Source organism: Sceloporus undulatus, chromosome 8, assembly GCF_019175285.1.
Source record: "Sceloporus undulatus isolate JIND9_A2432 ecotype Alabama chromosome 8, SceUnd_v1.1, whole genome shotgun sequence".
Lineage (NCBI taxonomy): Eukaryota > Metazoa > Chordata > Lepidosauria > Squamata > Phrynosomatidae > Sceloporus > Sceloporus undulatus.
In genome coordinates, this window is record NC_056529.1 from 35,527,538 (window position 1) to 35,541,943 (window position 14,406).

The 14,406-nt window shown below is 40.6% G+C and overlaps 1 long non-coding RNA gene across 1 annotated transcript; it reads right to left on the bottom strand.

Annotated features, from left to right (window-relative positions):
- Nucleotides 1–1,628: 1,628 nt before the first annotated feature.
- On the bottom strand, nt 1,629–10,677 carry LOC121914619. Its single transcript, XR_006100549.1, has 3 exons — nt 10,256–10,677; nt 4,174–4,242; nt 1,629–2,174 (listed from the first exon to the last, which is right to left on the bottom strand). It is a non-coding gene; the product is annotated as an uncharacterized LOC121914619 (long non-coding RNA).
- Between the last annotated feature and the right edge of the window lie 3,729 nt (nt 10,678–14,406).

The window sequence follows — 14,406 nt, forward strand, 5'->3', positions numbered from 1 at the left end:
GCTACAAGAAAAGAGAGTCCACCTAAACGTTAGGAAGAACTTCCTGATGGTATAAGCTGTTGGACAGTCGAACACACTGCCTCAGACTGTGGTGGCATCTCCTTTTTAGGAGTTTTTTAAATGGAGGGTGGATAGCTATCTGTCAGGAGTGCTTTAACTGTGTAGTCCTGCATGGCAGGGGATCGCTCTAAATGGCACTTGTGGTCTCTTCCAGTTTCATAAATCTTCCTGGCCAGGACTTCATAGACTGAGGTGAGGTGCTCAGTGACGTTCTTCACAGTGCCATTGGTATCCACATGAACAAGAAAGGGGTAGTGATCTGCATTCTTGCTCAGCTTTGATATGTTTTCAGTGACATCCCGGTTATGTGCACCATGGAAACAACACATTCCCTGATTCGTCTTGTCAGGTTTTCCTTCCTTCGGGCGCCGAACGGAACGGAAGAGCAGCGAGTCTGTGAGATCAAAAAGGTTCTCCGCGTGTCTCCTCTGTACCCCTTGAGCTACCACTAGCACCTTTCTTTTCTTCTTGGTAAGTTGGTGGTTTTGTTGGCTTCTTCCTTGGCATGCAACATTTCTTTTTGCTGGTCTCCTGTTTGCACATTTTTACTGCCATTATCCTGCTTAGTTTAGTTGGACCAGATTCTGAATCTTTCCTTGCCTATGGGTATGGTCTGTTCCTGATAGTGTCTGTCCTGTAGGCCTTTGTTATCAAGAAGAAATAATATAGTGAGATCTCCTCAGATTTCCTCTTCAACTGAAAAGAGGGAAATTGGGAGTACACTGGGGGAAGAGACATGAGGAGGTGTTGAAGTACTGCAACGGCTGTTGGGCATTTCTCCAAATACTCTCTTGCATTTATTTTTATTCATGGAAGATTGCAAACTATTACTGAATTGTGGGTGGGTGGGCATTTCAGGCTATGTGGCCATGTTCTAGAAGAGTTTATTCCTGACGTTTCACCAGCATCTGTGGCTGGCATCTTCAGGAATGGCTGGCATATCTTCACATCACCGGGAACTAACGCTTCTAGAACATGGCCATATAGCCCGAAAACCCCACAAAAAACTATGGATGCCAGCCATGAAAGTCTTCAACTTTACATATTACTGAATTTATCTGATATGAACTTAGGATAACTCACCTATTTCTGTGATTCTGGCACCATTTGTTGTAGGAAAAGGTGTAATGGGCATGCATAAAGCAACAAATAAAGCATCATTCATAAAGCAATCAAATTGTGTGGGGGGGAGATAAGTGACAATATACAAATGTGTGTAGTTACTGTGAATGTTCTTACACTTATGCATTATCATCATCATGGCCAAGATCCATTACCCCTCACTTCTACCTACTGTAAATGCTGGCAAACTATAGATTCCACCGCCAGCTTGTGCCATCTTATGCCAAGAAAGAAATCAATGTGTGACATGTTTGCTGTTGTTTGAAGGATAAATATAGTCAGAGTCAGATTAATATTTCCAAGATTACTCATGTCTCCTTCACAGAGAGGCAAAGATCATGTGCAAGATGACAGAAATCCATCTGGAATTGTAAAAGTCACCATATGGATGTCTTTAGCTAATTATAGTTAAAATCTTAAATGGAGGGATTGAAAAAGGCGTCCGTCACATGTTTATTTTTTTAAAAACAACAACAACATACAAACCTATCCCTTCGCCCAATCTTTTTTGCCCAGTTTCTCTTGATACTAACAGATGGATTGAATAAAACATCCTGTTGTATACATATGCTTATTTCCTCTACGTAGTTTTTAACTTCACAGAAAGCAGGATTTACTCATCTCATCCTTTTAGAGGAGTCCTGACAATCTTGTTTGTGAAGACGGGAATGTTGATCACTTTATTCCAAACATGGGGAGCAGGAAGAGAAATCAGTCGGAGGAGATTGCAATTTGGTGCATGTAATGTTAAAAAAAAAAAAACAACAAGGAAATTCAGATTCAAATGTGGAAGCTGTCATGTGTTCTGACCTCAAGCAGAAGCACATCGAGAAAAATGGGATAAGACAACCTGGAGCTGCAAAACCTTCGAGAGTTCCAATGGTGTCAAGACCCAAGAGTTCCAAATAAGACACTTCGCCAACAGAAAGGAGCCCACAGGAAACTTTCATGCTTCTCAGATCAGTCAACCTCTCTCACCTCCCATCTCTTTCCTAGAAAATAAAGTTAAAGAATTAATTCCCACTGGTTTCACTGGGCTCGCCTAAGACCATCGGAAAACATGTTTCCGATGGTCTTAGAAACCAAGACACTGCAATTTTATGGTTGAGGGTCACCACAACATGAGGAACTGTATTAAAGGGTTGTGGCATTAGGACGGTTAGGAAACACCGGCTTAAAGTATTGCTTTGTGTCTCTGGAGCCTTTCCAAACTTGGAATTTTATATTTTCTATATTACTATTTTCTTTGCTCGTTGGTGATGTTCTGTCAACAACCACTTGCAATTATTGATTTGTCAGTGATGATCGACCATGATCAATGGTTATCTATCAATGGGTGTGGAATACTTGGAGAAATGCAGTACTCCAAAACCTTCCCATGCCTCTCCCCACAAATGCACTCCCAATTTTCCTCCTTTCAGTTAGAGAGAATGGCATACAAGGGCCATATGAAGAAATCTCCCTATCTTACTTGTTCTTCATAACACAGGCCTTTCTATTATAACACCCTACAGAGCAGACACTATCAGGAACAAACCATACCCATACATGCAGAGATTGTTGCTTTTCGTTTCAGAGTTGAAGCTCAGCTTTCGAACTCTGTGTGTCCTTTTTGCTGTCCTTTATTGCTGGTTCCTCTGATCTAAGTGGGTTTGTGGACTGAGGCTGGAATTGAGGCTTTTGTCCAGGTTGGAGCCCACATTACTTAGCTGTGATGATAGCCAGTAAAAAGAATCCATCAAATTGTCAGTAGGACAGGTATGCAGGATTCAGGCCTGGGATAAAGACACTGTACTATATACTCTTCTAAGTTGGGCTGACATATTTGAGCAACAACTGCAAGAACCTCCATAACTTTTGCCTGCTCCTCTTCACAATGAATCCTCTTAATGAGAACTAATGAAGACACCTGCTAATGAGGTCTTAGGAAGTCTTAAGAGCACATTATTAGCACTTGAGAGGTTCTTTTAATGCAGAGATACAACATCTGAAGATTTCTTTATTCATCAGGAATTATTTTTCCCCTGCAGCATGAAACTTCATCTAAATATAATCATGCTGGCCTTGCAGTGTGGACATACTTGAAGGTTCATTCTGCTTCTGTCTCTGACATAGAAATACAGTGCGCCCATGCCATATGCAGGCGCACTATATGCAGCTTTCAGCTTATGTTGAAGCCGTGCAGCAATACAGTGAATGGCGTGTGCAACCTGTGGTGCACCCATGGTGCCACGTCGCCACGTCTGAGCCCCATTATATTGAATAGGGCTCGAGCAAACGCGCTTTCCGGCTTACATGGAGGGGGGGGCGGAACAGATCACCCACATAAGATAAGGCTCAACTGTACCTCCTTCCTGAATAGAAGGTGCTCCTCTTGAATTATTGACTATACAGCCCTACCTTACAAATCACTAACAGGGCAGCCTTGTACTACTCTCAGACAGGCCATTCTAGAAGCTCATTCTAATATATAGTCAAAATCACTTTTTTTGTACATTTGGAAGTGACAACACTTCCAGGTCTGAAGAGCAGGCCTTCAGATATGTAACAGCCCTCCAAATATTTGAAGGATGCTATGGAATCACCATGCGCCAGTGTGGTGGTTTGAGTGTTGGACTATGTTTCTGGAGACCAGGGTTTGAATCCCAGCTTGGTCAAGAAACCCCCATGATAGGGTCACCTTAGAGTCATCATAAGTTGCAGTCCAACACTCAAACCATTATACCATACTAGCTCTCTATAGATTGCCTTACTGTAATACAAATGGGCTGCAATCATATTTCACTGTAGCCAGATCTGACTTCTCAAGGAATGGGTAATGCTGGCATGCTAGTTTTAACTATGTAAGCACATTCTTGCCCACTAGACATCTTGCTGTCCAGACTCAGATCAGAGTCCAGGAATTCACTAAAACTGTGAACTTGACATTTCAGGTGGATTTGTAACCCCTTGAAAGCTGGATGTTGTAGTCCACACACACACAAATCTAACCTTCATCTCTGGTAACATGATAGCCTTCTATTAAAAGCCTCTTCTATACAAATTGATCTGAGCTTCCTTCTGGGAAAATCAAGTGGAAGAAACAAAGGAAATGGCATTAACAACTTATGTGACAAATTATGAAGTGAACAGTGAGGAGCAAATCATGATACGTTCAGAAGTTAACAGCATATGTTTAAGCTTCCTCAAAAATTAGCCTGAAGCCACTTAAAAATAATCATGAGCATAGAACTAATACACAAATGCACACACACAAACTCCTTTTGTGTACCTTCTTTTGTTAACTGCATGGCCAGCTGTAAATTTACTGTTTTGAACAAGGGGTCTGTCACTTAAAATGACATTTTATACTCACTCTTTTCTCAACACAACAACAATGGGAAGATCCATTGGAGTCTGGAATTTATTTCATTTCATTTTTGGTGAACTAACAAGCTGCAAAATTTCCTAGCCACTGGGCTAGGAGTTATCATCTGAAAGATAATGTCACCTTTTCCTTTGCTGTATTTTGGAAAGAGTATCTGTCAGCTCTATTGTGTTACTATTGTGTTATTCAATACTTCTCTGTATTTGATACCCCTTCAAGATTAACTTGAAGCCTTTTAAATTTTAGGCCAGAACTGACGCATGCAACAGAACTCAGTTTTCAACATATTACCTTCTTAACAATAACAAGATGTACATACATGCTGACAAAAAGAAAAGGAGTGTTTTCTTGCTGTCTTGACATGCCTCAAGATCCTCTCTGTTTAGTCTTTAACTGACATGCACAACCATGGAGTTGGAAGAGACCCCAAGGGCCATCCAGTCCAACCGCCTGCCATGCAGGAACTCTCAATCAAAGCATCCCCAACAGATGGCCATCCAGCCTCTGTTTGAAGACCTCCAAAGAAGGAGACTCCACCACACTCTGAGGGAGTGCATTCCTCTGTCAAACAGCCCTTAATGTCAGGACGTTCTCCCTAATGTTGCTGGAATCTCTTTTCTTGTAGCTTGCATCCATTGTTCCGTGTCCTGTTCTCTGGAGCAGCAGAAAATAAGCTTGCTCCATCCTCAATATGATACCACTTCAAATACTATCATATCACCTCTAAACCTTCTCTTCTCCAGGCTAAACACAGCCAGCTCCCTAAGTTGTTCCTCATAGGGCATGGTTTCCAGACCGTTCACCATTTTAGTTGCCCTGTTGTGATGCACTTATATGGAAAATCAGTTTAAATTTCATTCCTGTGAAGTCTCTTGTTTTCATATAGAATCAGACATCCAAATACAAGTCTCTCTATGTTTAATATTCTGAAAATGAAACACCACTAAGACTGAATGTGGGAAAACATTATGTGCATGGCTACAAAGTCAGGATAATGGTGAAAAGCAAGCAAATGCAATACCGTATATAGAACAACTATCTCTCTATGTGGGCAAAGAGGAAAGGTTGTTGAAACTTTTAGTTCACCCTTGTTGTTGTTTTGTTTTTATTCCGTAACAGTATATGAAATGTTAGAGAAATGTGGGGATTTCAGAAAACTACACAAATACTGTCGAAGAGCCAGTGTGAGGTAGTGGTTACAGCATTGAACCATGACTCTGAAGATCAGGGTTTGAAGCCCTGGTTGACCATGGAAACCCACTGGGTGATCTTGCTCAAGTCATACTCTCTCAGCCTCAGAGGAAGGTAATGGCAAAAATTTCCTCTGTACGAATCTTGCCAAGAAAACCGTGTGACAGAATCACCTTTGGGTCACCGTAAGTTGGAAATGTCTTGAAGGAACACAACAAGAACAACAACAAGCACAAATACCTGACTCGGTTGCATAATTTACAACCATTATGATGCAACAATGAGTGCCGTTTTAAAATTTCTCACAATTCTGTGACATGGCACGAATGGAAGATTTACTTGGTGCCTCCCATTAGGGGCTGCCACGTATAGATAATGCTACAGCAGAGGTAATTTGGGGAAATTTTCAAATGGTAGCTCACAAATACAGCAGCCAAGTCTGCGATGGGTTGGCATAGTAGGCTAGTTGTTGCCGCTAGTGCTGCCTGAGGATATTGGGTGCAAATGCAATGGATCAGCGAGTGCTAATGTTTTGCACTTCTGCAGGTTGTAAATTCCTGTCCATTTGGTGTTACATGTAGACAGATTTCTCAAGAGTACAAAAAAAGCTTTTTGAAAAACTTCCTAATGACAAATAAACATTAGAAAGTTTTTCAAAAAGCTTTTTTTATACGAAGATGAAACAAAATTGCTGTCCCTGTCCATCCCGCCTGTTTGAAGCAGACCAATAAGGAGAAGATTTTAAGAGCGGAGATGTGCATGTTCTATTTGTTGGGCAAAGTGGAAGTGTAATTACATTATCACTGTGCAGAATAACAAGAAGGTATGCCAGATGTGGATGGTGCACCACACATTTGGGCCTTGGGCTAAAACTGAATAATGCCAGATGGCAACCCATGCTGAATTACATTTCAGAGGGCGGAGAAGGAAGGAAGGACAGTGTGTGGTCCATGTGTAATTGTGCATAAACCAGACGAACATCTCATTAACAGCGATCCAACCTTCTAAGTTATCTGCCTTGCTTGACAATTAACTGAACACTTTTAACAAGAAACATTTTCCACAAATGGGATGAGACGAAGTGACAAGCAGTCTAATATCTGGCTCCAGAGGCAAGACCATCCAACCACCATCCCTGTTAGTCCAGCTTGCTGTGAAAGTGGGGCTACATAGCCAACTTAGAGCTTGGAAGGACTACTGTTTGGCACACAACTTCACAGTAGTATGGCCACTAGTCAACACAACAACACTGTTTGAATGGGTATAGGGAGTTGCAATGTCCCCCCCCCCCCAAAAAAACATCTGCAATTTAAGGTACTAGGATAGTCCTAAAGGTCCATACAGACAGGCCAAAATAAAGCTGCTTTGGGTCTCTTTGGAGGTATGCTGTTCAAATGACACATGCATCTTAAGCGGCCAGAAGCTGTGCCAAAGCTGCACTCCAATCCTTAGGACTGGAGCGTGGCATTGGCACAGCTTCCGGCCTCTTAGGACGCAGGCATCATTTAAACAGCATACCTCCAAAGTGACCCAAAGCAGCTTTATTTTGGTCTGTCTGTATGGGCTCATCATTTTCAAATATTTGAGGGGCTATCATATTTAAATTACATGGTTTCTCCCTAAATATTAGAAGAAGAGTCTTTATAATGTAGCCAAAGAGTATGCAAAGTCAGGAATCTTTCTGATATTTAGGACTTCTGGTTCTGGCTTTGGAACAAGCTGCAACATCGCTTTCAAGCTCCTGAGTTTGTTATTACTTACCTGTTACAACCCCTTCCAAAGGATATAATTTATTTGGGAAAGACTAGACAGACATATGAAGTGGAAAACTACCAGGAACCTACAGTGTCTCCTTGTCTCTGGCCACTGAGAAATTGCTGGGGAGAGTTTCCCAGCAGATAAAGTGACATGCTTGCAATATTAGAAGAACCCCTTTACGAATTAACAGTTGAAAATGTGAATGATGTATTGACTCTTATAGTGTTTCCAAAGTGTGCTTTATCTTCTGAACTTTTTAATAATAATAATAATAATAATAATAATAATAATAATAATAATAATAATAATATAATAATAATAATAATATAATAATAATATAATAATAATAATAATAATAATAATAATAATAAATTTATTTCTATACCGCTATTCCTCTATGATCACAGCAGTGTACAAGATATATAAAAACAATATAAAATGACAAAAAACCCTCCAACCCCCCACATATACAATATAAAAACAATTAAAACATCATAAAAACCCCAATACACATAGCTGACAAGAGAAAATGCATATGTACATCACTAGAAGGGGAGAAGGATCACAAAAGAGCTCATGGGGGGAAAGCCTGGCGAAAAAGGAAGGTCTTCAGAGTCCTTTTTAAAGCATCGAGGGAGGTGGCTGTACGGAGCTCGTCGGGCAAGGTGTTCCAGAGTTGGGGGGCTGAAATGGAGAATGCCCTCCGAATTACACTATAGTGTGTGTCTGGAATTCTTAGAAGATGTTTCCCGCCCAACCTTTTAATTTAAGAAGTAACATTTAAACTGATGTAGTGACACTCCCATTTCTTGGAGAGCATTCCATAGCTTTCCGTGGTCCATGAAGTCAAATGTTTTGCTGTAGTCAATAAAGCACATGTCAATTTTCTCCTGGAATCCTCTGGTGTTCTCCATTATCCATCATATGTTTGCTATATGACCCCTAGTGCTTCTTCCTTTCCTGAACCCCAACTTACACTTCTGGGATTTCTCATTCCATGTATGGTAGGAGGCTTCGCTGCAGAATTTTGTGCATGACTTTGCTTGTGTGGGAAGTTAGTGCAATGGTCCTGTGATTACTGCAATCTTTTGTGTCTCCTTTTTTGTGTATAGGAATGTTTATTTATCACTTCCAATCTGTGGCCCACTGTTTTGTTTTCCATATTTGTTGGCAGATTTAGTTTGAACTGGACTTGATTCTACCTATGGATTGTATTAATTTATATTGGTATGTCAGCTGTTCCTGATGATATATTATTCCCAAGTGCTTTGAGTGCATCTTTAACCTCACTTTTCAAAATCTGGAATTTGTCTTCAAAGGATTTTTCTATCCATCTGCTGTTCATCCTTTTGCATTTTTCCATCTTTTTTTTTTATTCCATCATGGTCACGTATTAAATTCTTCTTCTGTCGTAAAGCATCTCCACCCTTGGTTTAAATTTCTCTTTGGGTTGTTTCTTTGAATTTATGAATCACAGACAAAAGAGCAAAGACCTCTATGACCGTCATGTTTCAGTTCATGTTTTAATAATAACGTATTTGCCCCATTTAAATTAGACGTGGACTCTTAATCCATTAACAGCTTCCATAGTACTGTCTTGAAATCTACATAAATGCATACAGCAATGTCCAGGTCAGGGGGCCTTGACTTTCATCTGACCTTGTTTCCAGTCATGATACAAGTATAAGTTGTTCAAATGCTGTGTTATAATTAATGGAAAAGAAGTGCTGACATTTCCATCATTAAAAGGAAACACCAAGATGCCTAAAGGCAAAACCACTTGCATAGCAAAACCTCATTACAAATGCAGAAATGTGTTTCCTCCATGTCTGTATGCAGAACTTTGTATTTCTTATTTTAATTTTTGTTTTGGATGCTTCAAAGAAGGCACCTGACATAACTAGGATGCACACTGTGACTTGCATTCATTTTGACATGCCTGGGAGTTCCCTTTGCTTCTGGCTACATGTACACTTCTTTCCTTTCAAGAACGCAACAGGGAGGAAAGTTCTCCTTGATGTTTCAGCCTCGGGAGATGGATGAGAAGGCCAAAATCTACATTGCTATACTTTCCAACATACACATAGATGACAACAGAATAAAAAATTTTAACTGCTCTGCAGAATGAAATCAGCCTTTCTGGGTCCAGCCAACAACAGTATATTCCTACCAGCAGATCAGTGCCTGGATTACAGTGTTTGATAGTCAAGCTATCCCTTACAATTTTGGAAAGACCGCATTAGCTTTAGGCCAGGAGTGGGCAACTTCAGAGCGTCTAGGGTCAATTTTCCCTTCCTCCAGGACCATTGTGGGCTACACCACCCCATCAAAACTAGAAGTATCCTGATGTGCATTTCTGCTTTCCTTACATCTTTTTTACACTTAACAAAGATGTGGAAATTTGCAATGTGATGTTAAGATAAACATTGCTTCCTGGAAGGATCAGGGAGTGTCACTCTTTCTTCTCCAAGTAAGTAAGTGATCATAATGCAGCATAGAAGTTATGTAAGCACTTTATAGCACTGCAATACATTATTCTGGCAAAAAGGCAAAAAAAATTGCATAAACAAAACTATAAGCAGATATTCAGCACTTGGGACAGAACTGCCTACAACAATAGAAGTCAAGAGTTGGAAGGACATTTCTGTATTAATAATAATATAAAATTTATTTATATCCCACCTCTCTACAAAATGCAGTCGGGACGGCTTACATTTCTGTTAAATGTTGACAAAGTCTGTTCATTTAGTTACTCACATTGTGTTGAAGATCTGCAATGAAATCAATCAGGTAATATTTCCATGACTTTTTCTTATATCTTGCTCAGTCCATCATTCAAGTGCAGTATAACAGTCATCCAAAAGGAGTACGCTGAAATGCTAAGAGTAATTAATATCTTCTTGTCCATTAGTCTTCTGACTATGAAAGTGCTGGAGAAGAGTTCTGCGGTTGCTGTGGACTACTAAAAAGACAAATCAATGAGTTCTAAATCAAATCTGAACTCTCCCTAGAAGCCAAGAACTACAGTAAACTGAAATTGTACTTTAGCCATATCATGAGGAGTAAAGACAATAATGGTAAGTGGAGGGCAGTAGGAAGAGAGGAAGACCACATTTTGGATGAATCAACTCCATCGGAGAAAACACAAGGGTTATTCACACTGTAAAAATAATCCAGGTTGAATTTCCATTGTTCACATGCATCTCAAATGCATTCAATGAAGTTTGGGGAGGGGGTCTGCCCAAAAAAAAAACCCAGTTAATCCAGGATAATCGATATCAGGGTTCCCCCCGATTTTATTTTTTAACAGGTCCACATTGTCAATAGTGTGAATAACCAATGTGAATAGACCCAGGTAAACCTGGGATAAAATGCTGCATGCCTTGAACATGTTCTGAATGCATTCGCAACGTGGACTCCGTATTTATTTGAATACTTGAATCCAGAGATGGGCGTTGATGCAGCTGCATAATGTAAATAACAAACCCAAAAGGCGTGAGCGAGATGATTCACAACGTCACACTAAAAAACAACGTCTGAAAACCCTATAGGCCAAGGCTGCTGATGATAAGGTACCTTTAAAACCTATCATTCATGAAGTTGCCATAGTTCAAAGAGAATTAACAACAACAAACCTCTGATATAAAATTATCAATATTATATATATATATATATTAAAGTTATATATAACTTTATATAATTTAATACACACACACACACACACACACACACACACACAGTGGGCCCTCGCCTTACGTGGGGATCCGTTCCGGATCCCTCTGCATAAGGCGAATTCCACCTATGCTCAAGCCCCATTGTAAACAATGAGGCTCGTGCATGGCGGCGGGCGGCGCACAACGGGCGCACGCGCCCATGCAATTGAATGGGACGCACCGCCCCTTCCGCCCCGCGCACACCCTGCGGCTTGAGCGCGTATGCTCAAGCCACGTAAAGCGCGCCCGCATATGGCGCGGGCGCGCTGTATATATATTGATATAAAATTGTATCCTTAAAAATATAAAAAGTAGAGGAGGAGCACTATCAAATCAGACCTAATAATGATTTTAGCTTTAATGTAATAATCATCTAACTCCCTAATTGCTAATTAGCAAGCTTTGGGCCCAAGCAGCTAATACTTAACTGTTATGCCATATTATGATCTTTAAAGGAAATCACCATTTGCATTTAAAGCCTGCTTCCCTTAACTCATCTGTGTAAAGATTCCACCTGCTCCTCTCTTTTCGACCGTTTCAGCTGAGTGATGTTGAATGATTTCTACTGGTTTGCCTTTCTATTTTAGATAATCTCTGGAACTCAGCGTGTGGGAAACGTCTAACTTTCTTGTGAATCTTGCAAAATTTTAAACTGTTTCACTGGTGTTTTTTAGCCAGTGGTTTACAATGTAGCCAACTATGAATACATGTTGTCTCATCTGGCTTGAGAATAAATTTGGGCACATTTCATTAATCCACTGGGCATTGAGTAAATCAACTGGGCATTCAGTTTCATTAAATCTGCATAAATGTAAGTTTTTCCTCCTACCATGGCTCGCCGCTTCTTCAGTTTTGTCTTTTAGATCATGTATTTCTTTCTGAAGAGACTCTTTGGATAGGTTCAGTTTAATGCTTAATTCTAAAGCTTCATTAATTGTTTCTTCTATTTCTCTTCTCTTAGATGTTAGCACAGTGAGCTTTTCATTAATTGGTTTCAATGCTTTTCCTTCATCACTGCTTAAAAAGAAAATCTTTCTTTAGTTGTATCATAAATTCTTTCATAACTTCCTATTTTTCCCTGATCTGAAGTTTTAACATGTTACCTTTTTGAGCCTTTGAAGTTCAGGGTACCATTTTTCTCTCTGTCTGAGTTTTTGCTTTGATTGGAAGTCACTCCAGCTTCATCTGATTCATCAGAGGGAGAATCTGTCGTTCCTTTCAATCCTTAGTTTGGCAGCTAATTTCAATGCCATTAGGAATTTGCAATAATTGGGCTCAAAGGAGGATTTGGGGCAGGAGATACTCCATTATGCTGCTATTGCTATGACAACTAACCATCTCCCTCCATATGAAATATATTGTATAATTAGAACATTATGAGAACGAGCATGAAATGTTAAGATGTCATTTAGGCAATGACTGGTGACAAACAATAGCAGCGATGGAACATTTAGCTGCTTTGGAATTCTGATCAAACTAAAGCCGCTTCGGGTCACTTTGTGTGAGATTTGCGTACTCTAACCAAACACCGACAACAACTATTGTAAACCAAAAATTTATTGTGGAGAAAGTAGAAATACATGGGATAACGTTTTTGCTGAATCTGAGGAACTCCCAAGAGAAGCCGCACTTTAAAGAACCCCCACCCTTTTTTCCTGTTCAGCCTAAATAGTTACTCCCAGTCCCCCTCCTTCACCGCAGAGGAGGGAATTCTACATCAAAGCTGTCCTAGCGAAAGCGCCATTTGGTTCCTAGTCTCTTCTGCCTTGAGAGATCTATAGATACCGGAATAGAGGGTATCTGTTAAACATCACTCCGTCATAAAACTGCGAATTGTTTGCTGCTCTCAGTTGACAGTTCCGGATATGTGATCATCCTGAGCATAGCCCATGGTGGCAGCCACTCCTTCCCAGAATGCCTTTCCCTGAGAGATTCAAATACAGGTGTTGTTGACCTAAACTCCATCATGCCTGCCTATCTATCTATCTATCTATCTATCTATCTATCTATCTATCTATTTGTGAGAGCTTACCCACTGGCTTTCCCTTCTGCAACCTCCTTCGTGTCTAGAAACTATCCCTAATTATCTCACTAACTTATACAATCCCCATGGCAGAATACACACTGAATCACTGCATGACTGTGGATTCTGACACTTTGGAGGTATGCTGTTTAAATGCTGCATGCGTCCTAAGAGGCCAGAAGCTGTGCCAAAGCCATGCTCCAGACCTAAGGACTGGATCACAGCTTTGGCACAGCTTCTGGCCTCTTAAAATGCACGTGTCATTTAAACAGCATACTGTACCTCCAAAGTGACCAGAAGGAGCTTTATTTTGGCCTGTCTGTATAGCCCTAAGGTTGCCAGGTATTCAATATTTCAAGGGATGCCCCTTATTGGAAGGGCAGAAAGCTTATCCTGTAAGAGCATTTAGAACACATTATAGTTTATTTATTTATTTATTTTGGTGAAAAGCAAAGCCACAGATTACATCTAAAGTGGTGTAGGGTGTATGTTGTGACTGCAGCTGGTGTTTGCTCTCATCAGACTACTAGTAGTAAAATTCCTCCTTTGGTGGCCTGCCATTGTAACATTTCCAGGGATTTTGGAGATCCTGGTTGGGACGTCTTGCCAAAAGCCCTATACAGACGGGCCAAAATAAAGCTGCTTCAGGTCACTCTGGAGGGATGGTGTTTCAATGATGCATGCATCCTAAGCGTCTGGAAGCTGCACCAAAGCTGCACTCCAGTCCTTGGGAGGAACTTACTACAGCCTTTAAAATCTAGGCTTGCGGCGACCTCCCAGAGGGCGTTCTCTGCTGTTGCCCCCAAACTCTGGAACGACCTGCCGGATGAGATCCGTCAGATAACATCATTAGACAGCTTTTAAAAAGCGGTCAAGACGGATCTCTTCTGGCAGGCCTTTCCAGATTAACCATCCCGGCCCAGGTTCCTGGTTCCTGATTCCCTCATTCCTCCCGTGGCCCCATCTTAGTGATGGTCGAGGATCAACAGAGGGATATCAGGGTTTTTAGTTTTTAATTGTTGTTTTTATGCATTGACATTGTGTTTTAATATGTTATACTGTTTAATACTGTCTTAAGGGGGGAGGGATAAAGTGTTTTTAATTGTCATATTTTATATTTTACTGTTGTTAACCGCCCGGATTGGTTTGCCAGAGGGCGGTATACAAATAAA